Source organism: Amblyomma americanum, chromosome 9, assembly GCF_052857255.1.
Source record: "Amblyomma americanum isolate KBUSLIRL-KWMA chromosome 9, ASM5285725v1, whole genome shotgun sequence".
NCBI classification, from domain to species: Eukaryota; Metazoa; Arthropoda; class Arachnida; order Ixodida; family Ixodidae; genus Amblyomma; species Amblyomma americanum.
Genome location: NC_135505.1, coordinates 98,296,851 through 98,323,197, shown reverse-complemented (window position 1 = coordinate 98,323,197; position 26,347 = coordinate 98,296,851). Strand labels below are relative to the sequence as shown.

Genomic DNA, 26,347 nt, shown 5'->3' with positions numbered 1-26,347 from the left:
GCAGACCGTGCTGACTGCCGGGCGACCAATACTTCTGAGAAATTTGTCTCGAAGGCAGAGCAAATACGAATGTCCACCTCGTGGTTCCGATGTGACCGGTTATAAACGCCGCTAAGATAAAATATAACTTTATTGAGTTTGGCCACATTGTACCAATTGTTGTAGAGGCTCTACCGTTCGTAAAATGCGCGCCAACCTTGCACATCATGCTCCTTGGTCCCGTTGAAGATAGCCGGATCCCGTTGGCGGAAAGCAGCCCGCACAGACAATTGCAATGCCCACTTGCACGGCTTGATGTGGAGCGCCCTCAGTCATCGAAGGTGCCTGGAGAGTAAAGCTGCAGATCTTTTCAATTTCTAGTGCCAATCAATTGCCTTTAAAGAAAATTTTTAATAAAGCAGCAGAAAGCCGCTGCACCGATGGCGTAGAGGTAGAACATCCGCCTCGCGTGCGAGAGGACCGGGGTTCAAATCCTGGTGCCGCGCAATTCTCCACCGGGTTTAAAAAAAAATATCCGCGTGTCGATGGAATTGCATAACCAGGCCTGGAGTGCGGCCTGATCTCGGTGACCAGAACCGACAACGCACTCTCTCACCAGAGCAGGATTTTGCCACCCTGGTGTAGTACTTGGCCACAACCTTCTATGATCAAACCAATTAACCCTTGGCCCTCAGTCCCCAGCGGCTGCGGAGCAACTGACCACGGCGGCGGTCAGACCTGTGACGCAGCGGAGGGTGCTAAGAATCTCTGGCTCCGGACAGGCCGCCATTGGAGTCTGAATCTGGCAACGTTTAACGCTAGAACTTTAGCTAGTGAGGCTAGCCTAGCAGTGCTGTTTGAGGAACTAGCGGGAATTAAATGGGATGTGATAGGGCTTAGCGAAGTTAGGAGGACAGGTGAGGCGTATGCAGTACTAAAGGAAGGACACATACTGTGCTATCGCGGGTTAGAGGATAGACGAGAACTAGGCGTGGGATTCCTCATTAATAAGGATATAGCTGGCAACGTAGAGGAGCTCTACAGTATTAACGAGAGGGTAGCAGCTATAGTAATTAGGCTGAATAGGAGGTACAAGCTTAAAGTGGTGCAGGCCTACGCACCCACATCCAGCCATGATGACCAGACCGTTGAAAGTTGCTATGAGGACGTAGAATCAGCAATGAATAAAGTAAAATCGCAGTACACTGTACTGATGGGCGACTTCAATGCGAAGGTGGGCAAGAAGCAGGCTGACGACCACGCGGTAGGTGACTATGGGATATGCTCTAGAAATAGCAGGGGAGAGTTATTAGTCGAATTCGCGGATAGAAATAATTTACGGATCATGAATACCTTCTTCCGCAAACGAGAAAACAGGAAGTGGACCTGGAAGAGTCCCAATGGTGAGATTAAAAATTAAATCGACTTCATACTATGCGCTAAACCTGGCATCATTCAGGATGTGGTCGTCCTCGGAAAGGTGCGTTGTAGCGACCACAGAATGGTAAGGTCTCGAATTAGCTTCGACTTGAAGAGGGAACGGAAGAAGCTAGTGAAGAAGACCATTAACGAGTTAGCCATAAGAGGGAAAGCATAGGAGTTTACGATAGCGCTGCAAAACAGATATTCGGCTTTAACTGAGGAAGATGATCTTGATGTTCATTCAATGCACGATAATCTGACATCAGTAATTATGGAGTGCGCAGTAGAAGTAGGCGGTAGGACAGTTCGAAAGGATACCGGGAAGCTATCTCAGGTAACGAAAGATCTGATTAAGAAGCGCCAAAACATGAGGGCATCTAACCGTACCGATAGAATAGAACTAACGGAGCTATCAAAGTTAATAAATAAGCGCAAGGTAGCCGACATAAGGAAGTTTAATATGGAGAGAATCGAGCATGCTATAAAGAACGGAGGTAGCCTAAAAACAGTGAAGAGGAAACTAGGCATAGGTAAAAACCAGATGTATGCATTAAGAGACAAGCAGGGTAATGTCATTAGCAATATGGATAAGATAGTTAACGTAGCCGAAGAGTTCTACACAGACATGTACAGTAGCCAATGTAATCAGAGCGTTAATGAGAAAGACAACAGTGCACAGCAATGCGTCATCCCGCCAGTAACGAAAGATGAAGTAAAGAAAGCCTTAGAAGCATTGAAAAGGGGAAAAGCAGCTGGGGAGGATCAGGTATCAGCAGATCTGTTGAAGGATGGAGGGGACATCGTGCTAGAAAAACTAGCCATCCTGTATACGCAATGCCTTATGACCTCGACTGTTTGCATTCTTCCAGAAGCTTGGAAGAATGCAAACATTATCTTAATTCATAAGAAGGGAGACGCCAAGGACTTGAAAAATTACAGGCCGATCAGCTTACTATCCGTTGCCTACAAAGTATTTACTAAGGTAATCGCTAATAGAGTCCGGGCAACGTTAGACTTTAATAACCAAATGATCAGGCAGGCTTTCGTAAAGGATATTCCACAATAAATCATATTCACACTATCAATCAGGTGATAGAGAAATGCGCAGAATATAACTAACCTTTATATATAGCTTTCATTGATTACGAGAAAGCATTCGACTCAGTGGAAACCTCAGCAGTGATACAGGCATTGCGTGATCAGGGGGTAAAGGAGCCTTATGTCAAAATACTGGAAGATATATATATAGCAACTGCACAGCTACTATAGTCCTCCATAAAGTCAGCAATAAAATTCCAATAAGGAAGGGCGTCAGGCAAGGAGACACGATTTCGCCAATGCTGTTCACCGCGTGTTTACAGGAGGTATTTCGAGGCCTGAATTGGGAACAGTTGGGAATAAGAATAAATGGAGAATACCTAAATAATCTGCGATTTGCTGATGACATTGCCTTGCTGAGTCATTCACGAGGTGAACTGCAAATCATGATCAATGAGTTAGACAGGCAGAGCAGATCGATGGGTCTAAAAATTAACATGCAGAAAACCAAGGTAATGTTCAACAGCCTAGCAAGGGAACAACAGTTCACAATTGGCAGTGAGAGCCTAGAAATTGTGACGGAATACGTCTACTTAGGGCAGGTAGTAACAGCTGATCCGGATTATGAGAGGGAGATAACTAGAAGGATAAGAAGGGGGTGGAGCGCATATGGCAAATTCTCGCAGATCATGAGTGGCAGTTTACCAATTTCCCCCAAGAGGAAAGTGTACAACAGCATAATCTTACCGGTACTCACCTACAGAGCAGAAACGTGGAGGCTAACGAAAAGAGTTCAGCTTAAGTTAAGGACAACGCAGCGAGCCATGGAAAGAAAAATGATATATGTAACTTTAAGAGACCGGAAGCGGGCAGGGTGGGTGAGAGAACAAACGCGGCTTAATGACATCCTAGTCGAAATAAAGAGTAAGAAATGCTGGTGCAGAGCATGCAATGTGAAGGCAAGATAACCACTGGTCCTTAAGGGTAACGAAGTGGATTCCAAGAGAAAGTAAGCGTAGCAGGGGGCGGCAGAAGGTTAGGTGGGCGGATGAGATTAAGAAGTTTGCAGGCAAAGGGTGGATGCAGCTGGCAAAGGATAGGGTTAATTGGAGAGACATGGGAGAGGCCTTTGCCCTGCAGTGGGTGTAGTAAGGCTGATGATGATGATGATGATGATGATGATGATGATGATGATGATGATGATGCTTGGGAGAAGCTCCGTAAACCCCGCTGCGCTTCTCGCGGGCGAAGCCCCAGTCTCGGACAACCTCGCAGCCTGCTAAAGGTGGTGCCCCTTCGGCCAACGTGGCTCGAATCTCGATCACCTGCAGCAGTCTCTGCACTGTCCTGTCTTCATGCGCTATGTCTTTTTCAAAAGTATAAGTTCGTTTACCGTAGCCAACAGCTCATCGTTCGAACCAGCCATCCTCGAGACAAAAAGGGCGACGGGAGGAGAGCTAGCAGACGATCAAGACGACCAGGCGGGAAAAGGGCACGCTTTCCAGTCTTCTTTGGTGTCACGTGACTATCCCCTTCTCTTTCTGCTCGTTCGGGTCCTCCCTCAGCGCCTCATCTCTCCACATTCCAAGACAACCGCAGCGAGAAAACGCGCGCAGTGTGAGCGTCATTCCGAGGAGCTGCGAGGCAGCGTCGACGTTGACGCTGTGCCGCTGCGGGAAGCTTCCCGCTAGTGTGAGCGCGCCTTAACTCGTCGAAATAGCCAAAATTTGTTGGGCCACTGCGCCGAGGGTAACCATGTTCTCGAAATTCTAAAAACTGATATGAATATTACTTACGGTGGCTACATGCCTCTTATAAGTGTGGAGTTCAGCAGTAATAGTTAAAAACTTAATTATTTAATTTAAGCTAAAAAGCCTGCTAGTTAGCGCGTCTTAGCTGTATTTTGATGTAAAACACGGATGACGTTGCTATGCCGAAAAAAAATGCTCTTCTAAGTAAATGAGCCTGAAAAATTGAAATATTACGTGAAGAGTTATGTGACATACCCTTTAAATATGCATGCTTTTGTGTGTCGAATAAGGACGCAAACGAAGTTCCATCACAATTTTTTGTTCTCAATGAAATTTTCATACTTGATGGGCAAATGTGCCGACACCAGGTCGAAAACGTCGCTTTTGCCATTTCGCGAAATTACTGGTTTGGATCCCAGGAGAAAGGAAAATTAAATATTGTGGAACATGATTATTCATCAAGTAATTTATGCAAACATCTCTGTTCGAAGGAATGCAAAAGTATCTTTTTCTGCTTACATTCTTTCAGCAAAAAATCTCAAACATTGTTAAAATTTAAGGCACAACAAACGCGTCAGTTTTTAGGTCAATAGCGGAACAAGAACGAGCAAGAGCCTGAGGTTTTTTTCAGTATTTTTATATCATTTTTACTATTGTCGTACAGGGCTTGTGCTTGTGCAATGGACATATAATGTTTAATTTGGAGTTGCAGTTATCTAGAATTCGAAAGATGAAAAAAGCGAATTTTGACGGATAAAAAAAAAAAAAACGTTCGAGGGCTCCTATGCTGCGTTTATGAGTTTACGCGATAGCGTGCGCTGTTTCGTGGGTAATCAGATCCTGATGCGACTCTTTAGGGGTGCAATTGTTTTAATTAATTTATTTATCAATTACACTCTTCAAATTTCCTTAATTAGCATAATCAAGCACTGCTTTTCCATTTTGAGTATTTTGATAGCTTTGAAGTCTCCCTTTTTCCATTTTCATGTATTTAATAATGAATTATTCAAATATGTACAGTGACTTCATTAACTCTTCATCGCCTATCACACAGCAAGCAATGACCAATCAATAGAACGTCGAAATATTATATAATTTTTTACGCAGTCCCCGATTATTTCCGACACGCTGTACCGACTACTACTACGCCGACGGCTTTTCGACCGAACGAGCAGTATACGCTATCCCGTGAAAAAACAGCCAAATCATAGATGAAAATGTGTTGCACCAAGTTGTTTTAAACTGTAGAATAAAAGGCTGTGGAAATACGGGGGAAACAAAGCCTTTCGCCCCGCCCGCACTCCCACTCCGCGGATGCAGCGTTCCCGCTCGCTAACCGCGGAGGAGTTCGTGCTGTAGGGAACAAACGGGAGAGGTCAAAGCGTTAACACCAATATGCTATTTATTACATTTGCAAATAATACACAGAGCGGGCCAGCTAGCTACAAACCATCAACGAGGCATTCCTCTGAAATAGAAGGCTACGTAAGAAGGACTTCCGACTTACCGGCTGGGGCAGGGGCGCGACTTCGGAGGTATCGGCGGCGAACGTTTGTATGCGCCGATTATGGCGGCCGGGTTCTCCCGTGCGCGCCGCATTCTTGAGGCAAAGCCTTTCCCTAGCATTTGCCGGGGAAGGCGACCAGAGCGCGCGTCTGCTGCGCTCGCTTCGCTGCCTGGAACCAGAAGTCCAGCGGCAAGGCACAACGGATCCCCGTGCACCTGCCGCAGAAGGTGGCGGGAGCGTGCGGCTCCAACCGCTCACGACGCTGGCCGGATCACGAAGGGCCTCTCTCCGATTCCGCAGAATTCCGCGTAACCTACGAGGTGGCGCTCTCGTCGCCGTTCCCTTTCCCCCATGAGGGAGACTTCCCTCCTCACCCAGCCGGGGGCTGTCCGTCCCGACGGCCGACGATGAAGATGGGCCGCATCGAAATGAAGGGGGGAAACAAGTTCTCCACAAGGCCTAGCAGATACCATATTTCGATCAGTTACCATTACTAAATATATTCTGTCACTAATTCACCAATTCCAGTTACAACTGAAAGTATGTTGCTGCATTTTGTTAGCATATTGTCATGATCGCAAAGAGTATCTCGTATGCATTGCTTGTTTGTCAGCTTAGTTTTAATGACGGTCAACGTTAATACAATTCCTCTACTTCACGTAATATCTGCAGTTCTCGGTAATGCTAGCAAAGTCAAAGACTCCATGCTTCCTACCTTGAATCGTCCAATGTTATTTTATTGTTTAGGTTCCTTGGGTATTGTTCGCGCATTTCTCTATTTGTTTTCATTTAATGAATTTATATCGACCGCTCATTCCCCATAGCAATTGTAGTTTGTGTGTTTTAATTCAAGTACCTTTTTAATGTAAATATCAGTACCCTGATGTGGAAAGACTCTTTTAACTAGGATTTTAATTCAGGGGTTCATTTACCCCATGGGCTTTATTTACACTGTAACTGGGAGCGCGGATTAGCTCACTAATGCTCTCATCTCTGGCGTATATAGCGTTTTAGGGTTATGAGGGTAATGTCTGTGGACGAAATGTATAGTTCTCTGAAGCAATCGTTAATATTTCAATATCTTAAACGAAGCGAGACCATCTCCAAATAAAAAGGATACTCATATCCTGGAGTCTTCCTCATTGCAAAAGGCCAAGAAAATTGCTGGCAGTTTAGCAACTGCTAACCACATAATATTGTGCGAAAGCGAGTTTAAGCTGGTGGTCACCGACGCCACAAACCTGCAAGCGGGATTGAAAGTGCGTTTCCTTTCTTTTTGTTAATTGCGCACATATAGAAGTTGATGAAGACGACGGCGTGCAGTGCTCAAAGCGAGTGCGTGCTGCAGTTTAACATGAGGTGTGTTCATGCGTGTTGCAACTTTGTTTCGACGGAGCTACCTACGCATTTGCTGCGTACATCTCAGCCAGCGTTATGCGAGAGTCGAGGGTGCATGGATTTTCTCAAATCTGCATCCGCGCCCGCGTATTTATGGGCTATGGTTTGCTCTGTTTGAGCCCGATTTTACTTTGGACGTGTCTTATCAGGCATCGTAAGATCGACCATGTTTTGGCCGTACTTAGGGTACCTTTCAGCGAGCCGCAAATATCTACACAGTTTTGCTTGCTGAGCTTTATAGCATACTCCTGTTCTTGTTCCGTAACCTTCGCTATATTTAATTGCAGTTTTTTATTTAATATTTGCTTTTTCTACCATTTTAGTAGACAGTCGGGCTTCCCATAAATGGAGATGTCTGTCTACCTCAGGTGTCAGTTGTCCTTCGGATGATTGGGGTCGTCTTTGCATGAGCATCTTCTATGTTCTTAACCCAATCTTCAATAGTTGTGATGCCGCCTCCTGGAGGTTCAGTATCCCTGAATTTATCCCAGTCCATTATTTTTGTAGAGCCAATAGTCGGCCTCATGCGGGCTGTCGGGCTTCGGTCGTATTTCCTTTGACACACAGAATGAAATCCCAGATTCTTGCGTGCCTATGGGAGCATTACCTTTTCAAAAATGCCTTGATCAACCCCTTCTCTCATGGCTCCTTGAATACTCTCAAGGAAGCAAACTGGGCGAGCGGAGAATCACCCTGTGATATTACGTTCATACCACCGTGGTTTAACGTGGTGACGTGGTTTAAAGTGGTAAGCTGACGCGAGGTCCGTGTAAATTGCGTGTGGGGCGACGCATGTTACGCAATTCCATCATACCCGCTTGACAAGCACTTAGATTCATCTAATTAACCCTCTCTTTTGCATTCGTTACCTATCCATAGCGGGTGTTGGTTTGCTTACATCATGCTGGAAACTTACTCTTTTCATAGATGTCCGGAGGTTCCAGCTGGGCTCCTCTCGTTTAGTTCAGCACATTGCGCATAACGTTCACAGTAGATGGAGTTACTGTAGAGCATTATAACATGGCCAAATGTTCGGAAATGTCGTTGACAGTCAGTATACAGTTTTTAAGCTCGCGTGAGCAATGTCTTTCTCAGAAACTTCGTTGGTCGTTTTGGCTAGTGTCCTGCGAATATCGAGAAACCAAAACCTCATCTGAACCCATATATATTCAAAACTTGTGAAGGCGCGTATTGCGCAACTTTAAAATCCACCGAGATGTGATGGTGTTTCATCGCATAGCTGGTGCCGGAGATAACTGCTATTTGAGGAGTCTTGAAGGCGTTGACCTCCCACTCTACCCATTGCTTACAAAAATGTGCAGTAATGCCTGTAACCGCGGAATATCTCAACTGAAAGTGACAGCAGGTTAATGACAATTTAGAACAGACGAAAAATGAACGCAGCGAGAACCGCCAACAAAAGTACACAAATGGCCGCGGCTTAGCTTGGCTAATACCGGTTATACAAGCGGAAGTTTGTTAAGCGTGGTTATGCTTTGTTGCTAAGCCAGGTTAGACTCAACCTCTTCGTCCGGCGCCGAAGTCGAATCGTGGCGGAGGCAGAAGTAGCAGCGGCTGCCTCCTCTTCGCTGCCGCCTTTCGGCACTCTTCAACCGCAGTTGAGCAAGTCGACGCTTCCGTTCTTTGCCAGTCTCTGTCACTAGTTTGGCACGTTTCACTTCCCTACCTCTAGCTAAATACTTAGCATGATTTGGCAACGTCAGACGGCTTATCAGACTCAGCCCTTCGTCTACGAGACCGTCCCGACAGCGTAGACAGTCCAGGCCGACTCGCTTTATCCCTAGCGAGACTGCGAGGCTGCAGTGTGTATGCACGTGAGAGCGGCGCCGTCTCCATTTCAAGGGAACGGCTGGTCACGTGAACACAGCTGGCGAGGAGGCGTCGGCATGAGACTGCAGCTGCTGCGAGTCATGTGGTACGTCACGTGGCTGACAGGCCTCCCCTTCACGTGAAGGTCAAATGTACTGCGCCGATGGCCTTGGCTCGACGACGCGGTAAAGCTTTCGCTTTAAAATGGAAAACGAGGCAGACAGTTGCGCGCCAAGATTTCCAGACAGAAGAGGGAATTATTGCATCATTATATATTCAGAAATAACAAATAGGTCTTTTATATCCGTGATATTCGGAATCTACGTTAAAAAACTGAAAATAACCTTTACCTTGACTACTCTAGATAACAGTACGCACATGTCGAGAATGGACCCACCATCTTTCTTGGTGAGGCGTTACTGGCGCAAATATTGTGAACCCCCAAATTGTCGCATGCGCATGGGACTGGCTGTGTTCCAATATGCGTGAGCAATAGCACGCAGCTGCCCGCCGCAGCTGCCATAAGCCATCAGTGCAGTATCTGTTATGTCGCAATGCATAAGGGCGCACAACGAAGCGCTATGCTGTCGCATTCTGAAAACACGTAATCAGTTATTGTGTGTACCCTGAATTTTATCTCATCGAAAGTCAGCCGGTATAATTTCGGCGCCGACTACACGTTCAGACTGCTAGCTTGCACGCGAAGCAAGGCAAGGTTCACGCTGGGGCGTTTATACTGCAGAAGCGAACCACTTCCTGAATATCGCGGCCAGCAAGCGTCAAGAGCGAAATGGTGGCAACGATCGCTGCATCTGTGAACTTTGTTGCAACTAATTTCAAGGGCATGAAAAGGCGTAGTAGTTTCTTGTGCACCATGCAAACTCTCATTGCATTCACGTTGCCGAAGAGGGGGAAAGCCAATTTGCCATTATGTTCTTTTTCAGGAACTCCAAGTCTACTTTGAGCGCCTCTACAAGGACGAGGAAAGGAGGGAGAAGGAAAGAGAAGTAGAAAGGCAGAAGGAGAAGGAGAGGCAGGATGAAAAGGCCATTGAGGAAGAGAGGGAGAAGCAACGCCAGAGGGAAAGGAAAGAAGAAAAGGAGAAAGAGAAACAGAGGCAGATAGAAAGAGAGAGGGAGAAGGAAAAGGAGAGGGACCGAGAAGAGAAAGGAAAACTGAAAAAGAATCCAGACAGAGGGATAGAGAGAGGGAGAAGGAAAAGGACAAGCAGCGAGAGAGGGAAAGAGAATCCGAAAAAGAACAGAGGCAGATGGAAAGAGAGAGGGAGAATGAAAGAGACCGGCAGCGAGAGAGAGAACGGGAAGCTGAAAAAGAGCAAAGGCAGATGGATAGAGAGAGGGAGAAAGAAAAGGACCGAGAGCGAGAGAGAGAACGGGAAGTTGAAAAAGAGCAAAGGCAGATGGATAGAGAGAGGGAGAAAGAAAAGGATAGGCAGCGAGAGAGGGAAAAGGAGTCTGAAAGAATGGATAGAAAGGCTGAAGGAGAACAGCTGCAGAGAGAAAGGGCCGATGATAGAGAAGAGAGGCGGCAGGAAAGAGAAATTGAGCGAGGAAGAGAGAAAGAAAGACAAAAAAGGTTGCTAGTGCAGATTGGAAACCTTAAAGATAAGATCAGGCATTTGGAAGAAAAACGGACTTACGAGGACGAGGAAAAAAGACTAGAGATGAAAATGACAGTTGAAATGCTGCGTCGTGAGCTTGCGCAGCTGCAACCCGAGAACGAACGTTCTTTGTTGGACAAGTTTGTCGGGTTTATGCGGAATGTTTTCAGTGACAGCGATTGCAAGTAACAGAAATGAAAGTGAAAAGACAAAGCGCAGTCCAAAAGAAGGCAGAAGTAAAATGTGCTGAGCTTTAAATTCACTCTTTGGAAAACACGAAGGGCTGAGAGTAATAAAATCTACTCCGAAAACTTAATCATGCCATAAAAACATGAGCTATATTTTGAGTTTTTGGATGCTCCTATAGAATTCGTTCATCACACAAAAAAGTATTTACTCCAAATAGGAGAGCAAACAATCTTCTATACGAGCCAGTTGCCTTAGTTCAATGGAGGCGGCGAAGATATATGAAAGCAGAGCGCAGTTCAAAACAGCACCCAGCACACAGTACGTGTTTACAGATCATGAAATAGGTACAAATGAATCATGCCATCAAAACGTGCCTGGCTGAGAGCAAATGTTGATGTGCCCTCGTGAAACAAATGTTGGCCTTTAGCGTTCGTTGTTGGCTCCTTTCATGCAATTATGCCATGCACATGTTCAAAATGAAATGAGTATGCTTACTATAGAATATCCTCTCGCGTGCCACTTTAAGCTTAAAGCAACGTATTCGTTTTAGTTAGACGCTTTGTAGGCGGTGAAAAATTATGTTTAACATTTATTGCACTGAGCTCGTAACTAATGTGTTTATGTGCCTTTGTTTTTATTAGAGCAAAGAAACGTGTGTTTTGCCTTGCACCGAAATAACGCGTCACTGGGCGAATTACGGAACGCTATGAATCTGAAGAAAGGAGTCTAAAAGGCCCCGTTCCTATTGGTCAGCGCTGAGCACGCGCAAGGCGTGGAGAGGGTGGGCAGGAGCGGGGTTTAGAGGCTGTTTTAAGACAGTTTTAAAAACGCGAGCCTTCCGTAATTAGGCCTTCGAAGTTGTTTTGGCAATATTTTCTTCCACACTCCTGGAAGATCAGCCAGTCAGCTATACTTTAAGGAAGCGAAAATTGTCAGAGATGTTACTAGTCCGAGACGCCAGAATCAGTGAAAGTTGTTGAGGTATCTTTTTTAGGGATATACCAAGGTAAAGAATTTGAGAACGGCTTGCATGAAGCTATAGCTATAGAGCACACATTGTTTTCCAGACGCACTTATTCATCGACTTGTATTGCATTCAGTCTCAGCTGGACGCGCGCTGCACAACTGGTGCGGAGCCTGTACCAGGGCAGTGCTTTCACTTCAGCCTCTGCAGACGAAGTGTGCCACATACTTACGCTTTTTAAACGACCTCATTGTTCCAGAGTTGTGCACCTCAGGGCTCTTTCTGTGCCAGCCAACCGCCGTTTGCGCATTCCTTCGCGCTCGCCATGACCTCCTTGTCGTCGGAGCCACATTTAGGTTACGCAATTCTCTGCTCTCGCCATACTCTCTTTCCATGGTATCCTACCTCCTCCTCCTCATCTTCCTTCCAAGGTTCCTCTCGCAGCCACCTTCTACTTAAGCAGTCGTCCAGTTTCTCCATACACTCTATTTTCCTCTGTAGCCAGCCACCGTATGGTTCTACTAGAGTCCACCTTCGTGTCACGTCCTTCTGCGTTCTGGCCATATTCTCCTACCATGGCTCTCGTGCAAACACCCCTCCCAGTTGCGCATTCTTCCGCTGTCGCCTTACCCTCTTTCTTCCACCTTAATTATCCTTTAGGTGCTATTGTGGCCTCCACTAACCGGTTGCGCATTCCTCTGCACCCGCCTTGCTTTCCTCCTCCTCCGAGGGTACCCACCCATCGCATTATTCCCATGGTAACAATCTTCCGTTTACGAGCTCCTCCGCTGTGGCCGTACTCTAATTCCATGGATTTCATGACAACCACCTTGCGAGTCCTGATTCCCGATATCTCGCTGCTCCCTCCTCCTCTCACGGAAAGCGGTTACTGTATGGCTCCGTAGCGATCACCTTTCGGTTACAGAGTCCTTCGCTTTGGCCTCACTCTCCTTCCGCGGTTCTTGTAGAAGCCACCCATTGGTTGCTCATTCCTCCGCTCTCTTCATACCTTCATTCTTTTACTGCAACCACCGCCCTGGTTCTTCCCGTGGAGTCCACCCTGTGGCTGAGCATTCCTCCCCACTCGCCGTAGCCTCCTCCTTCAACTACAACCACCCAGCAGTTGGTTTGCATGTTAACCCCATTGCCGTTATAAACTCCTCCCCTACGCATACTTTCCTTGCAGCGCAGCGGTGGCGCAGTGGTTGAGCATCCGGCTCGCATGCGAGAGGTGCGGAGTTCGATCCCCAGTGCCGCCGTGTACCCACTGGTGATACAATAGGTACAAGGTTCCCCTCGCCTGGTGCTCGGCTTAACTGCGGTGAAATGTTTTGAAAATAAGCGTTTGACCCCATCTTGAGCAAAACAAAAAATACCTTGTCTCATGGCGCTCATTGGCCGCAGATGCTCTTGCGCCACAAAAATTCATTATCATCATCATACTTTCCTTCCAGGGTAACCTACCTGCCCCTCCTTTGTTGTTTTTATTTATATTCAAGTCGAATACAAAAACACGTGAGAAATCTGCTGGGCCAATAGACGGAGCTAGTACAGGCCCTATGTACATATTCGTTAGCTGAGGACCAGAATATAAATAAAGCTCAGTTATCGTTTCCTTTATATGCTGTTTCCTTTATATGTTTCCATGTTTACTTTTGTATGCTGCCTCACCTCACAAGCTCCAATAAATCGCTTGTTTGTTGCTCAGCGCAAATGTGTCTTGTTCCTTGTGTCCCGTCCTCAGCAATGTTACGTCCTCTCCGTCAGAATGCACCAAACAGCCCGCATCAATCCTCTTCTTGGAATGGAGACTAAGGATACTGACAGCTAAGTCAAATTCAATGTTCGTCAAGGATATATAAAATCTATCAGCTGTGTCGAAGTCAATGGCTGCAGGGACTACGCGCTGTTTTGCTGGTTTTCAGATTACGTTATTTGCCACCTTCCGCATTATACGGAAGTTTACAATTAGCATTTGTATCACCATAGCGTTTAATTTGGTCTTTATTTTTCGAAATAAAACCACTGAATAATTCCTTGATGATCTAAACTGCCTTCAAGATTAAACGATTTCTTTCTCAAGTTTGACTTGTGGTCCATTAATCATTGTCTTTAATATCGGCAAGCGCATTATGGTTCAGCCACGATCAAAAACGTTGCTGGTACCTGCGAGCAGTGCACGATGAACAATTTGATATGGCAGATTCAAAGGCCTCCATAATATTTATAAATTCAGTATGTGCATTGGAATGATGTATTTTATTGAGACTAAAAATACATATTTCCTTACGTAAGAGTTCATAATTAATTCGTGCCTTTGGTAAATGACTCATTCGAGTAGGAATCTTGCGATTTGTACGAAGGTGGAAGAAATTGGCGAGTTATTGGCTATAGGCGCATCATACACACGCGATAATGCTTTACCCGCACTATTTCTTAAAATGTGATCTATTATAGTTGCTGAAGTAGCTGTTTTAGCCCATATGTTGCTCAGCCTACTGTGTATGGCGTCTAGAAGCAGGTTCATATTAGAGTTAGGGAGTCTATATTGGATAACTAAAGATATTTGACGACACTGTGACAATGAGTGAGTAAACAATAACGGCCTTGGCAAAGTATTTAGGTATAATACGAAACAGTAGTGTAGATTTAATTAGCAGTCCCACACCGCAACCGAGTCGGTAATTCCCTCTAGGGCTCAATAAAAAGGTGTATGCGGGAACTGAAATAGCTTCACCCTATCTCAGCCAGGTTACTGACAGAGCTATAAGATCAAGCATACATTCATGTTAAAAGTGAAATGATAACAATGAGTCCATACAGTCCTCAATGAGATAGCTTCGTGCATGAAGTATAAGACGGTCTGGGAGGAGCAAGATACCTGGTTTTGATATTATTTCAACCGCATTTCCATGCCTCGCATCCGGATTTCTTGGGATTTCTTGCCGTTCTCTTTGTATCCTTTCTCTGTGAAATTCTGCGTTTGATTGCTGCGATGTGTTGTGCCTGTTATATTCCAGAGCGGCAGCTGCATTTGTGCTGTCCTATGTAAGAGCGGATTCCGTCACGGCTATCTCTAGTCTTCAACTACACGCACCCCGCGGGGTGTTCTCGTGCTGTGTCCGGCTATGGAGTTAATGGAGGATTTTAGTACAGTAGTGCTTACCAAATATTGTGCTTAGCGGAACCGCGTGCGCAAAAAGCGAATGTGTAAAACGCTAACGGTGTGGTAGAGTTCCCGTACACAAGTGGTTTAAGAAGTCAGCGCTGCGGATTTAGCGGACTTAGCATGGCAACAGGGAGGCCTCCTTTTATCGTGAAGTCCATATCATGATTCCAGAAAAGGTGCGCAATCTACGCATGTAATTAATGGTTAACCCACGAGCACGGCCATCATCCGATTGTTCATATTTTTCAGTTGCTAAAGCACTGGCGAGAGTTTTCTACCTAAGGGAATGTTAATATGGTTAGAAACATTCATCGATAGTAGCAGTTACGCAGGCGACACGTGAGCAGTGTAAGAGTGCAAAAGGTTTGCTATGATTCTGCACCGACTCTAATTGATCAGCAAGGGTTCCAAAGCCGGGGCCTCATACAGAGGTAGTGTATGCTAATAAATAATGCTCTAGGCTTAAGTAACTTTGCCATTGAAGCGAATGTTCAACTATTGAAAAAAATCTGACAATTTGCTTGTGCATATTTGAAGCTCCCTGTTTCACAGAAATAAGGTGATTGGATAAGAAACTTGCGAATTCACACACAAAAAACTTATATATGCAATTACTTTAGTTGCCATATGAATCTGTGTCTGGAACGGAGCCTCAGTTACAGTATATATCGTTTAGTAAAACAATGCACCGTGTCAGAGATGAAAAAAGTTTCGCCTCCAGAGAGTGTTTCCTAGTAGCACCGTTGAATTTCGTGAAGTGTATCTTTATTTCTTGTTTTCAAAAATAAGTTCTTTTTTCTAGGCACCAAATGGCCCTGCCATTCTGTCTACCAGGATTTTCTAATGTAGCCCGCATCTCTGCCGCCTTAAGAGCACCTCTACACTCTTGGATAAAAGTTACAAAATTTGCGTACACAACCGTTGACGCGTGCCGCAAATGTTTAGGGTATTAGGTTTAATTGTAATGTATCGGACAAAAATAACATCACAAGTAACTAGGCGTATACGGTAAACCTTGTTAGCGATGTAATCGAAAAGGACAAAAATGAACAGACAAAGCGCTTAATGACCTCTGCACTGAAAAATGATGGCTCTTTTTGCGTCACAAAATTACATAGCCTGGCGGCAATGGTCCTGCTTGATGACTTTTTAGTTTTAGACATCGGTTATCATCTGTATATGCAAGAAAAGAGAAACAGAAAATAGCCTATCCGAACTAGCTTTCCTGTGTAGTGAAACATGAGATCCTGCTTCCTTGAAGCGTTTAGACAGCAGGCCACTCTGGGGAGACTTACTGCTAGGTGCTTGGCCACAGAGTTGGAATGCAGCCGAGGCAATGCGGGCGTTTTCACGTTGTCTTTAGCGCCATGGGCTTCGACTAGCAGTTGTGAGCCCATCAGATGTGCGTGCATATATTCGCACCGCATCTTCACCCTTAACGACCTCCTTTCTTCAACTCCCCGATTCCCAAGTGCATAGTAGAAGGGAAAATATGTACCTTTTCGGCCGACCTCTTTGCCTTTCCAATCCTTAAACTTGTCTCTCTCTCTTGCCATATAGTTATAAGTTCCTGTTAACCATATCCAAAGAAGATGGTCTTTTTCCTCTAAAGCCCCAACTCGATGGACACATCCTACGCGTACCGGCGGAGCGCCTACGCGCACGGGCGTACGCTGGATCCTGTCTGCGCATGCGCAAAGCGCGACGCGCGCGCAGGCGCGAGCAGGGGCAGATATCTGTCCATGTCAGATATCCGCGCGTCGGAAGCGGGGTTCGGTTTACAACAATAGGAGGACCGCGGGGCTCTCGGGGACTCTTTTCTTTATTGCTTGAAGCTCTTTCAGGTTCCTGGAACTTTTCTTCGCGGTTTAAGGTATCCTTTCAGCGCCCCCCAAATCCCCTTTCTTCACGCTTGAAATTCCTTCGGTCGGCTCGAGAGGGGAAACGCGCCAGGACAGGGAGCATGGAGGTGGATGCCTTTTTTCGACGCCCGTCGCGGCGCGGCGCTGGGCGCGTAGGCGCTCCGCCGTACGCCTAGGATGTGTGCATAGAGTTGGGGCTGGTAGCTCTAGTATACGTGCGCTGCAGAGCTGGGTTATGTAAAGAGGTGTTGTATAAATAAATTAATTTCAAAGCTTGCAGCTTGAAGGCAATACGTACATGTTAACCCTTGTTGTAAGAGGGTCGTATGCAGCGTTTACATGAACTCACCAGATTGCATATCGAATAGACTATTAAAAAGAGGAACTGTCGAAAAGGTAATTCAGGACCAGTACTAGACTATTCCTCGACTTTTTTACACTTTACTTAAAAAAGGGACTAAAAATAGGGTTTTGTTTCATATCAGCTAGGAAAGCACAGAGCTGTGGACGTAATCGGTGTGTGCAAATGAACAGACAAACAACTGCTGCTAATTTTCTAATTTCACGTGAAAGTAATTAAACTTTGGGCTTCGTAAAGACGAAGACTGTTTTTAAACACGAAACACAAGGCGGTGCATTTATGACATCAAATTTCTGCCGTGCAATGCCGATATTTTTTATCCGTTAGCGGAAAACGTATCCTCCACGAATGTGTCACCGAACTGTGGTCATCTTGGTTCTCATGCCTCCTCAATGTTCCTCCGGTCCTGCTGGAGGCTGGTGCAGTCTGGAACATACGGAATGCTGCTCGTTTTAGCATGTTGGCTTCGTTTTTATGACATTTATTTTCCGCGGAAGGAGAATTGCCATCTACAAATATCACCCAAGCATTCTACTCTTCCTTTGACAATGAAACGACAGCAGCTATTCCATGGCAACATGAGGCAAAGCAAAGACTGAATTTTCACTGTAGTTGAACTATGGTTTTTGCATGCCTCCATAGAGGCGCACTAAATAAACGCAGAATAGTAACCAAGACTGCGGGATGGAAGAGACTAAGGAAGCAGAGTTAAGTGATTGGCAAAATAACGGCCGGCAAAAAAGACGAAACTAGACATCAGAAGAGGACACATAATGATTCTTGGCCGATCCCCGAGTGTGGGTATGTGCCATATTGTGAAAGGCGAACACCACCAACAACAACAAATAATGATTGCCCAATGACGGGGGACACCGGAAGACACAAAAAAAGCCGTTAAAAGCCCGACAACCTCTTAGGAGTTCAATTGTTCCCACTATCTAAAGAGCACTGGAGCTGGGTTGGTGCAGGAGACGGGCCGGAGAGGAATCAGGCAGGAAAATATCGGACTTTAAGCATCTGATAAAGAACGTAGGTCAGGACAGCGTACCAGGACGCGCTATTTTAGGCGATGTAAGGAGACGACAGGGAAGAAGGGAAGAGAGAGAGAAAAGAAGTGGCTAGGAGAAATCGCTTATCTCAGACATTGATACGGCTTCCGGCTTCTCCGAGTCACCCGGACAGCACTCCAGTGCTGTTTTTTATCAATGAGTCACTGGAAGTTTAAGCGTCTATCTCTTGAACGATCTTGGTTCTTAAGAGGTCATATTTTTTCGTGTTGATGATTAGTTTTTTTCTTCTATAAGCGTAAAAGCAGAAGCACGAGAAGGCGCTTTCGAATCAAAATATATCGAATTCCTCAGACAGTAGCGCCCTCTCGGGATTGAACTTGGCTTTTTCCACCGAAGCCGCCACTTGTCTGTATTGTACATGAGGGTTGTCCGCCCTTTGTACGAACACGACGCAGCTTGACCGGGCTCCACGGTGCGCAATCCCATCCGGCGTGCCACAGGGGTATGTAGGCGGTCCTTCGTGTCGTCTGCTAGAGCGCTTGAGCTCCTTGTGCCATGCTTCGGCCTTGTAGCAGACGACACGGAACACCGCCTCCAGACTCATGTGCACCTCCGTCGCTTTGCTTCGTGTTCGTACTAATAGTGAACGACCCTGTACATTCCTCGATACTGGCGATGCATAGCTGAGAACCTTTTCATGTCTTGGCGGTCAAAGATATAATTTTGGCAAATGTACTATTGACTTTGTCGGCTATGTCGGTGCACATGCTCGCGACGGACATCGGAAATCTACGCAGAATTGATAAATAATTTTTGATTCACAATGGTATAAAATGAAACTGTAAGGTCTCTCTTGTTTATTAGAACCGCTTTTTACGCATCTGCGGAAAATGTGCAAAAAAATTTGGTCATGAAGGAAGCACACAGTATACGAGGAGCTCTCCAGAGGCGAGGGTTGCAACATGACAGGTAATTATCAATGAAATGCCCGTGAGTGGGTTGCGCAACCTTTAATATTAAAACGCCAGAGCATAGAATACATTCGGGGGAGGTCACTACTACACAAAACGCCACCAGCCGAGTGGCTTAACTTTGTTGACGCAGTGAAAGATACACCGCCAACGAAAATATTTTCTGGTTGTACTGCGAATGTGTCGATCTAGATGCCTACGCCCGTATGCGCTGAATAATAATAATAATTGGTTTTTGGTGGAATGGAAATGGCGCAGTATCTGTCTCATATATCGTTGGACACCTGAACCGCGCCGTAAAGGAAGGGATAAAGGAGGGAGTGAAAGAAGATATGCGCTGAAGAATTTGATTTTGGGAAAAACTGCTGCAACGTCATGCACAGAAGTGAAATTTCTGGTGCCCCTTTCTATGGCTTTGTCTGCCAATAAATTCCTGATTCAGATGTAAGTTTCTGGCTCGGAGCTCTTCAGTGAGCAAGCCGACTGACCGCGATTGCCATTGAGGTCGTTTTCTTGGCATCTGGCTTGCAGCGTCCCCTGTGACGGTCGCACTGTCAAAAGACGGCTTCGAGGCCGCTCGGTATTTTTACGTAGTTTCAGCGTGGCGCGCAGCTGTTCTGGCGAAAGCATTCTTGTAGTTTGAAACAAGCGCGCACGTTACCACGACGCGGACATCAACAGAACAAAAGGTGCAACCAAGGGGCCGAAAGCGACTGGAGGGCATCTCGGCCTGGCCGAGCCTCTCGCTCTAGCAAACGCAGCGGAGGGAACACTGCGGTGACTTCGTTGTTGCAGCGCGCATTTATAGTACTGACATGTGAAATGAGCGCATTACCTTAGCCCCACTTTCAGCAACATGGCACAAATTGGTGTGGTCTTCCCAGTGTTTTCTTGCTTTATAGTAATTGTGATAAAGAACATCACAAAATTGAGATAAAAGAAAAGAATTGTGCTTAAAATGAGAAAACAAAAACATTTAAGCCCGCTTCATGGCCACCTTTGTCCTGTATAGAAAACGAGATAAAATAGCAACCAGGAAGCATGTCATTCAGGCACACAAGGTCGCTTCAGTACTACTCACCACTTACTACCGAAGGTATTCAGAGATCTTAACTGGGAAGATCTGCAGATAAAGTTAACAGAGTACCTAAATAATTTATGCTTGGGTCATGGAAGTTCCTTGTTAAGTTTTTCTGGGTAGGAACTCCAAAGCGTGATCGAGAAACTAGATAAGCAAAGAAGAAGGGTTGGTCTGAAAATTAATATGAAGAAATCTAAAGTAATATTTAACAGTCTTGCAAAGGCACAAGGGCTTAAAATAGGCACGAAAGCATTACAAGCTGTGTGAGTGTACACCGACCTAGGGTGGGTAGTAACCACTGACCCTTATTACCACGCTGAAATAACTACACCAGTAAGAACGGCATGGTGCGCATTCAGCAACTAATCTCAGGTCACGAATAATAGCTTACGAGTATTATTCGGAAGGAAGTGTACAACTTTGTCTTTCCCAGACTAACCTCTCGTCCGAAAATATGGAAACTTTCTACTGTAAAACGGTTCTAATTATTTTGAAGGCTCCATCGCAAGTTATGGAACGGAAAATGATATCCTTAACAGTAATTTTATTTCGACGCTTATAATTAAAGTGTTCGAAATTTTTTCTAGGAAATATATTACAAGAAATTCACAAGTAGAAAAGGACAAAGAGTAGAAACCACGCCTAATACTTGCGCGACTACGGGCTTGGCGAGAATAAGAATCGCAGTTAAATTAGGAGAAGAGAACAAGGAAGACAAAATTAACAGGCGCTCTACCAATTTTTCGACAGTGTTGATCTCTAAAAAAATATTTGTTGCTCTATGAAAGACAATATTATACCACAAAAAAATTTAAAATGAAATTAGAAGGGAGGAAATAATACCTGCGTTTTCAATTGTCAGAAAGGGCTGTAAGAATGGAATGCGTAGCAGGAAAGACATGGTACATTCTGGTGCGCCTCATGTTTGCTGGTAGTCGCTGTAAGCAATTTTCCTGCTAATGCGAACAAGCTGAACACGGCACGGCTTCGTGCCAAGTAAACGGCCTGGATACCAAGCAAGCTGCGCAGCTTGAAGAAGCCGGTGATATGATTGGTAGCCTGGCTATTTCGGGGCTATGAAGAGCAGCTACGTTCAGCTGCTTCTCATTCAAGCGGACACTGGGCTCTGTGCCCCTCGCCAGTTTTGCTGCTTTTTATTGCGAAGCAATACTACTTTAGGTCGCACTTCAGCCTGTTCCGTGGCGAGGCGGTGGTAGGCACCATTGACCTTTAGCGTGACCTAGCTGCGTGACGTCACACCACGTGACCTAGAGTGACGTCACACCAGCTGTGTAAAAACGGGGCCCCATCTCACGCCGTCGCGAGGCGAGGCGGTAGCCACCAACAGCGGCCTAACTCCCGCTCCTCTCACCAGGGGCGCTACGGTCGGTGTGACGTCACACCAGCTGTGTGAAAACGGTGCCCCATCTCATGCCGTCGCGAGGCGAGGCGGTAGCCACCAACGGCGGCCTAACTCCCGCTCCTCTCACCAGGGGCGCTACGGTCAGAGTGACGTCACACCAGCTGTATAAAACAGATCCGCTCCTCTCGCCAAGGCAGTCATACAGCCAGATGTTACGACGGTGCCTACGAACAAGGCAGCTCGGCAGAATGCAAAGAGGAAGCATCAGCGAGCTACGGAGACGGAAGAAGAACGAGAAGAACGACTTTCTAAGCGGCGTGCCCAGTATGCAGCTCGGCGACAACGTGCAACCTCCTCTGTGGAAACAGCAGAAGCAAAGGAAGAAATTATGAGTTTGCCCGACAGTGAGTCTCCTTCTACTAGTTCAGAACGCGACTAAACGGCAGAGGCGTGTCCAAGAAACCCCGGAACAGCGGCAGCAGCGGCTCGAGAAGGAACGTGCGTTTCGAGAGAAGGAAAACGAAAAGCGAAGAAAACAGCGTGCAGAAGAAACACCTCAGCAGAGACAAGAGCGTTCGAAGAAAAGACAGGGGAAATCTCTCACCAAGGCTGGCCCGACTCAACCCGAAGGACACATTGCAGTACAACGACGTGAAGAACATGCGAGAAGAGTAAAGCAGTTTGAGACGGCAACGCGTGAATTCAACAGACGCTTTACTAACAACCCGTTCGGCTATGCGTGTACAGTGTGTGACCGGTTGTGGCATAGGGACAAACTTACGCCGGTGAGTGCTCCCCAATCACCAGGCTTAACCAAGCTAAGCCACGGCTGTTTTTTTTATCGCTGCTTTCTATTCTTCGTCCCATACAACCTACGTAACGCCTGTAGCAGCAAGGAAAGCCGTGGCGCTCACCCGCTTTTTTTTACCTTACTGACTGTCACAGAAGGGGCGGCATCTTTTAATTCACTCATTTTTATATAAAAGTGATGTGTCCGCGTTTCTTTAAACATAGTATGTCGATGTAGCCCCTATGTGTCTATGGAAGAGCACGGCTACGTGCACGCTGTATCAGTTGTAGTCTATTCTAGTGGTGCAACACCCTCGCGCTGCGCGTGAGGGGGGCGTACGTGCTGCTTGTTCTGTGTATCTATTATTTTTTCCCAGCTCAAAGTCACTCCCACTACTGTCAAAGTCTTGAGCTGCTTTTGTGTGATCATCAATTTTTTCCTACTTCAAGATGGCGGCCATACAGTGTCAAAGTGTCGGTGCTTACGTGACTGCCTTGTTGTGTGTGAAATACTTGGTGCGCTTTTGATGTGTGTGTGCGCGTGTGGATTTCATTGGATACTGAGTGCTTCGTCCACTAACGACCTAAGCCTTTAAGAAAGAGCCGAATAGGCACGATCTTCAGTGCGCTCCGCGGATGGAAAGCCGCCGCCACGCACTCCCGAGATCCCGAGCCGCCGCACCGCATCCTGAAACTCGCCCAGCCTGCGTCTTAGTGGATGGACTGCCGCCGTGCTTCCCGGTCAACTGTATGCTCGCTCCCGTTCTGAGCTTTCTTTTCAACTGTCGCTAATTGGACTCGCTGCTTTGTCGTGATCTCTGTAGACAATCACTTAATGAGATATAATACATAATTGAGTGCATTTAATGCGATGTGTGTTTTTCCGCTGTACGTGGTAATTGTTTTGTAAAAATTCCATCCTTCTCCTGCGAACGCTGTCCTATTCCTCGTACCGAGTCTATAAATATTGTTTAGTCGTTGTTACCTCTTAAACGCCTCTGTCTCATTCACTGTGTTTGCTTACTGGCTACGCCGGGCATCGAACGGCCACCCCCTTATTGTCATGACTCGGTGATGGCTTCACGTGATCACCGAACCCGTGACAGTGACGCTTTCGGCCACCTTGGTTGCCTGCTTATATTTATACGCACGAAGTGAACAAACGAGCAGAAAACTTCAAGGTGCTTGCCAACGTTCAGATATGTCATCTTGACGAAACGTTTGCAAGCACACTAAGCCTTTCCTATGCCTTGTTTGCCTTCTGTGTATCAACAAACCACCTGCTTGCCCTCTCTCTACCAAGCTACTTTTTTTCGGCTACGTAAGTGTGCCGTTCGTGAAAGAGGCGAGCCTTTTCATGTTTGGCACATCGAGCGGTTTGAGGCAGAGACCTCCCGGATGAAGATTAATGACGACAATTTACTAATTACGGCCAAGTAGTGCGATACGCCACGGGCATTTTCGATTGGTCTGTGAGGTTCAGAAACTACGGTGCTCTTCTCAATCCGGGTTAGCGAAGAGCGCCTTGGTGATGAGAGTGCTTCTTCTGTAAACCACTAGTATAAAAACGTTCGCAATGTTTCGAAAAGTTTCTATGTATGTTTTGAAAAATTTTTCCAAACAATGCTTCCTAGAGGTACAGGTTCCACCGCGGTTTAGATATGATAGCTTCCTGAGCGTCATCAAAAAAAGAAGAGAAAAACAATTCTTGCGAGGAGGTTGTTGCAGGCTAATTGGTGCATTACTCCAATTTGTTTTAAGCGCGCAGATGGACAGCACAAGTGGGAACGAAGATTACAGGACGAAACGCTGCCAGCATATCGGTCCGGTCAACTTTGTTCCTTCCTGTGTTTTCCTTCTGCGCTTAAAACCACCTAAAAAAACACTTCATGCTTGAAGCCATGCACAGAGGACACTGGTCACTGTAGTTCGGCAAATAGATTAAGACGTAAGATAGTGGAAAAAGCAACTCGATTTCCCCAAATAACAGCAACTGGAAATGTATCCAAATGGTCATAGGTATTTTAAAATAAAGATAGAAATCATTACAAGTGTGTTTCTCTCATTGACACTAAGATCATAAGAAAGCAACATCTTCTGATCTATACTAATAAAGTTTTTCCTCCTCTCAATGCGAACTCACAAGAAACAGTACTGAAGTCGCTTCGCAAGAAATTGCGCCGGGTTGTCAGACGCGGGCGGCGCATGTTTCTTGACCGTATTTTGTATTTGATTTAGACATCAAAATTTAAAAATGGATGGGTAGAAATTGAAAGCTTTCTCTCCAAATGATGGATTTACGTGTGCCTCATGCTGATCTGGTAGCCGTTCCGAAGGATTTTCTAAAGGCTCTTTAATTTGATAAGGCATTGGCTATTGCATTTTGTATTCTACCAGCACATTCTGTCTGCATATTCTATCTGCATAGCTACACTAGTCAAATACCCTTGGCTCAAGCTATCGCAGTTCATAAATATTTAAAAGTCACTACGTGGAGTGATTGGCGGGAGAATGACAACAAGACTATCCAGAACAGCACCTTAAAACTACTTCAGCCTCCTCAGCCTCAACAACGAAGAGGCAAGCGCCTCTTAAAAGAAGAAATAGCAGTTAATTCATTTATTCTGTTGTTAATCTACTTGCACCTGCCATCACACGTCCACATAAGGCCAGTAAGTGTTAGGGAATTAAATGCGAAGTGAGCACAGTATTTCGATGGAATTGGCTTGAGGGATAGGGTCGTTTGCCACATCGTCCTTGAGTTACGTCCTATGATAGCAGGCTGCGATCCTAATATATACAAAAATGCCTCATCCGATGTACTGATCCAGCACTCCTTAGGGTGCTGTTTAAAAGCCCAATATTAGCGTTCACTGGAAGTAAATTTACAGCCATATATTCTTTCAACTATCTTTTGATATTAAAATCTTTCGATATTAAACTATCTTAACTCTTTTTCGACATTAAAATTTATAGGGTTAATGCCCATATAGCTATTTATTCCATTGTCTCGCAGCTTCCACACTTGGAACATTGTGTGAGGGTAGGCGTTACTGCACACTGAAGACAAGAGATGGTGCTTAGTGTAAAAGCACAAAAGTAAGCAATGTTATACACATTGGACTGCAAGAACTTTTTATTATTATTAATTTATTTACCAAATACTGCGGACACTAAGTCCATGTAGGGTCAGCAAAATTACAAAAAGCAACACTGCAAAAAAGGCACATATAGCACTTGCTTGCTAGACCTCACTGAGAAATAGTTCCGTTACCTGATTCCAATTAGTTAATGTGTGTGCAAAAAAACGGAAAATTTAAGCGTCCGTTTTAGAGAATATAGGGGTCATAAAACTAGAGTCGTAAAGTCAAATTTGTTTGGCTGGTAACGGTGTTAAGTATAATTACGGTTCCAGACGGAGGTCGTAACTAATACGATAGAAAGAAAATAGATTCTGAACTTTTTCCTTCGAAGCTGAAGTTGTTCAGTCTTGTTAATTTCCATTAAAGTGGAGGGGGAGTCAGTTCTTGCACATTTATTAAAGATAATTCGAACAGCCCTTCTCTGTATTCTTTTCAGATTTGTTACGTTTGATTAAGCATACGGGTCCGACAGTGTACATCCATAGCCAAGTTTAGGTCTTTTGATAAAAGAATAGGAAAGTAGCTCAATGTTAGGGCGGTATTTTTCAGTTTATGTCCTAAGAAACACAATTTTCTAAACGCATAGCAGCAAATATAACATATATGCAAGTTTCATAATAGATTGCTCGTTATAGTTACTCCTAACTATTTGTAGGTACATACTTGTTAACCAGGGAATGAACCTAATTTATATGTGCAGCTATGTGGTATGTTTTTCGGATTATTAGAAGATACACAGTTTTTCATTATTCAAAACCATGCCCTGTAGGTCGAACAAACTCAAAAGATTGTTCACATCATTGTTGTGGTCCTTATAATCATCCAAATTTGCAACTTTTCTGATTAAAATACAATAGTGGGCGAACAATCGAATATGAACCGATGGGTTAATCACTTCA

At 45.4% G+C, this 26,347-nt stretch overlaps 1 pseudogene across 1 annotated transcript in view; it reads left to right on the top strand.

Annotated features, from left to right (window-relative positions):
• LOC144103840 (atlastin-1-like) overlaps positions 1 to 11,401 on the top strand; it is a 93,646-nt pseudogene extending 82,245 nt beyond the window's left edge. The window contains exon 8 of the transcript XR_013308333.1: positions 9,870 to 11,401. The product of XR_013308333.1 is annotated as an atlastin-1-like (transcript). The remainder of the gene's footprint in view (positions 1 to 9,869) is intronic.
• The last annotated feature ends 14,946 nt before the right edge of the window (positions 11,402 to 26,347 follow it).